The following is a 4,011-nucleotide window of genomic DNA, read 5'->3' on the forward strand; positions in this document are numbered from 1 at the left end:
TTCACAGGGCCCCTATGAATACCAAAACCCAAGCATGCTCAAATCCCTCAGTCGGCCCTTCGTATCCATGGGCTCCACACCTGCGGATAGGGAGGGTTGACTGCTGAGCACATGAAATGTGACAGGTGCCTTACAACTGTGCGATGACCCTTACAACAGTAGCTCTGCAAAGGACCATTCTCCCCATTCTCCAGATGAAGGAAGGGAGGCCTGGGGTTCATTACGACACTCACAGCCCTTGAGCCACCCAAGGTTCTCTTCTGCTGGTCACCCAGATGCTCTCCCAGGTCTTGGAGGTCATGTGCATGTCTTAGATTTAAGGGTGCCAGATTTAGCAAATAAAAATAAAGGCTGTCCAGTTAGATTTGAATCTTAGATGAACAAGAATAAAATTTTTTTTTTTTTTGTATTTTTCCGAAGCTGGAAACGGGGAGAGACAGACAGACTCCCGCATGCGCCCGACCGGGATCCACCCGGCACGCCCACCAGGGGGCGACGCTCTGCCCACCAGGGGGCGATGCTCTGCCCCTCTGGGGCGTCGCTCTGTTGCGACCAGAGCCACTCTAGCGCCTGGGGCAGAGGCCAAGGAGCCATCCCCAGCGCCCCGGCCATCTTTGCTCCAATGGAGCCTCGCTGCGGGAGGGGAAGAGGGGGGGGTGGAGAAGCAGATGGGCGCTTCTCCTGTGTGCCCTGGCCGGGAATCGAACCCGGGACTTCTGCACGCCAGGCCGACGCTCTACCACTGAGCCAACCAGCCAGGGCCAAGAATAAAAATTTTGTATAAGAGTGACCACATGTGGAAATGCTGCGCAGGGCCCTCTCACTTCCTGACAGATGCCACGAGACTGCATTTGTTTCTGCTCGGACTGCAAATATTTTATCTGCTGCTGTTATTCAGTGAAAACTCCCCTTTTATCATGCTTAGATTGGCAGATGTTTGCCGTGTTTGATTTTAAAACAGTTTCTGTTCTCCTCTAATTTGATATTTAACTTAATTGGCTACTAGTCAGTGGTTTGAGGATATTTGTTTTTAGATTGATGTGACTGGCAAAGGGACCATTTGTGTGTTTGAGTTGGCTGTCTGCCTTTGATTTGCAGTGATGCCTTTCCTCTTACTGTTCTTTCTTAGTGTCAGGGATGTTGGCTCCCTGGCTAGGTAGCCATCAGCTCTGACCAGAAGCTGTTCTGATGAGTCCTGTTCTGTATTGAAAATGCCCATGGAAACAATGAAAATGATTGAGCAGAGGATGAAGCAGAGCCGGGATTTCAGGAAATGTGAGGCCAAGGGTAGAGCAATCAGACTTGAACTTGACAATCTTAGAGCCGGAGCCTGGGCTGCCGAGGGGCTCTGGGAGGCTGGGGAGGCAGGTGGGGCGGTCTTGTGGCTGTGCCTGGGGAAGGGGCCAAGGAGTTGTAGCCCAGGTTGCTTCATCATGGGACCATAATGATCCCAGATATTCCCATTTGCCTCTTCCCTTGAACAAAAGAGAAAAGGATTCCTGCCTCCAAACTCCCACCAAGCGTTGTACATCAGTAAGATCCTTTGCATGCATGAAGTGTGGATCCCCAGATCGTAGTAAATGCTCAGACTTGTGCTAACATCACAGCATATAATTGCTGTCCAGTCTCCTATTGCCTATACATTTCCTCATACTTAAGGCTATGCCTTTTCAGTGTTCACACATTTTTCTAGACAGATATTTGTAGAGATTCACAGACTGCTTATTCTTGGGTTTTATATTCCTTATGGTTGACCTAGTCATAGCACAGATCTGAGTTACTGCGACCTTGTGTGGTCCTTACTTTGTTTACGGCTCCTGTTTTGAAGAATGAACAATGGGTAATTTAGACTCTTCTAGGGAAGAGCAGGCACAAACCACACCAAGAAAATCAAGTGAGAGAATTCTAGAGGCAGAAGTTGCTTCCAAGTGACTGACTTGAAATCCCCAACACTTCAAGACCAATGACATCTTCAGGGAACTCTCTGTCCTGGGCACTCTGCAGCTTCAAAAAGCCCACCAGTTTATAAGAAATGAGCCACCAGACTGCAACAGCATTGCCTACTGGGAGCTCTAAGTGCACACCGTCCCAGAGGATGCCTACCCTGATGGGCACCACCACATCCCACAGTAACTTGGCCAGTCTTTTTGAGTGTCCTGTCTGCTTTCATTATGCGTTACCACCCATGCTTCAGTGTCAGAGTGGCCACCTTGTCTGTAAGGACTGTCATCCACAGCTCTCAGTTTATCATCCAAACTCCTGGGGCCCCTTGGGATCCATTTGCAACTTGGCTATGGAGGAAGTGGCCAATTCAGTACTTTTTTCCTGAAAGTATGCCTCTTCTGGATGTGAAAGAGCTCCGAAGCAGCAGATCACGAGGAGCTCTGTCAGTTTGGGCTTTCCTTCTGCCAGGCTCTAGAAGCTGTCATGCCTCATCTGATGCGTCAGCACAAGTCCATCACAGCCCTGCAGGGAGAGGACGTCCTGCTACAGACATCAATCTTCCTGGGGCTGTGCACGGTGATAATGCAGTTCTGCACTGGCTTGCACTTTATGTTAGTCTTGGAGAAACAGGAGAAGTATGATGGGCACTAGCGGTTCTTTACAATTGTACAGCTGATAGGAACATGCAAGCAAGCTGAAAACTTTGCTTATCGATTTGAGCTTAGTGGTCACTGACCGTAGTTGACTTGGGAAGCCCCTCCTCAATCTATACATGAGGGGATTGCAGCAGCCATTATGGATAGTGACTGTCTAGTCTTTGACACCAACAGTGCACAGCTTTTTGCAGAAAATGACACTTTAGGCATCGATATAACTATTTCCATGTGTTGAAATGACAATCAAACATTTTCTGGCCAGTGTTTAAAACCATTGCATTCAAGTTCATTGAGGACAGGTACTCTTCCACCTGCTACTCTGAAACTTTTGGTAGGCGGAGCGAGCCACATAAGGGCAAATAAAAAGAAAGGCTGTTAAATGCAGTAAACAGTTGCATGTTGTAACATGAATATATTTAAAATAAGCCAACAGTGAACCATCTTTTGTATTAAGGAAGCATTATAGAATAAGTCTGAATTTGTGTTTGTTGTAGATTAAGTGTACCATTGTCTAATACTGGGTATTTTTGTTTTTGTTTGTTTTTGCCTGTGCGCATGCATGGGTACATGTGTTGAGGTTTTTTTCCTTTAACTGACGAGCTATGTTGAGTGGTACTGGACCATGCTTTCCCCCTGTTTGTGTGTATTTTTGTGTGTATAGTTGCTAATTTGTATTAATTCTAGGTTTCAAAAAAGTAAAATTGACTTTTCTGTAATTCAGGCTTCCCCTCTACCCTTTTCTAACATTTTTAAAGTTAGTGTCTTTTTTATACGCATAATTGTTTATGGTAAAGTTTATACATGTGTGTTCCATACATATTTCTTCCTCCCCATTAATCAGTTCACTAGAAATACTTTAAATTCAGCCATTTTGTGAAGATAAGAGTTCTAGAAGGAAAGGTGATATGGGAAATTATCAGAAGCTATTCAAGTACTATTAGATAGTCAGTCAGTCTGTCTGTGTCTCTTTTTTTTCTTCTGGAGGGTCATACCTTCAAACTTATTCTTTGAAAATTTAGGGTATACTGATTTTTTTTAAATACTGAAAAAATCAGGCTCTTCTTTTTTCAAATATCTTGGACAAATCACAGATGTTTCAAATATATTGTTTTTTTGCAAAAGAAGGCATTGTCAAAGTACTTGTAATTAAAAGCAAATAATTTGTTTAAAAAAGGCAGTTTCCAAAAATTGTTTTTGATCCTTTATAATTCGCATAGAAAGACTGGCAATTTAAAATAAAATGAATGATGATTTTTAAATTTTTTTTTATCTCTTTGCTTTCATCATTGGCACTAGTAGTTGTCACTCTTGTGGCGTCCAGTGTCCACAGAGAAACATGAGTCTTTGTATTCATGAGAAGTTCTGTGAACAGCAGCAAATAGAGAATGATATGAAGCAGGTAGCATGCTGC

At 44.3% G+C, this 4,011-nt stretch overlaps 1 pseudogene; it reads left to right on the forward strand.

The window, feature by feature from the left end:
• The first annotated feature begins 2,032 nt into the window (after positions 1-2,032).
• On the forward strand, positions 2,033-2,835 carry LOC136328917 (E3 ubiquitin-protein ligase SIAH1-like; annotated as a pseudogene).
• Positions 2,836-4,011: the final 1,176 nt, after the last annotated feature.

Source organism: Saccopteryx bilineata, chromosome 3, assembly GCF_036850765.1.
Source record: "Saccopteryx bilineata isolate mSacBil1 chromosome 3, mSacBil1_pri_phased_curated, whole genome shotgun sequence".
NCBI classification, from domain to species: Eukaryota; Metazoa; Chordata; class Mammalia; order Chiroptera; family Emballonuridae; genus Saccopteryx; species Saccopteryx bilineata.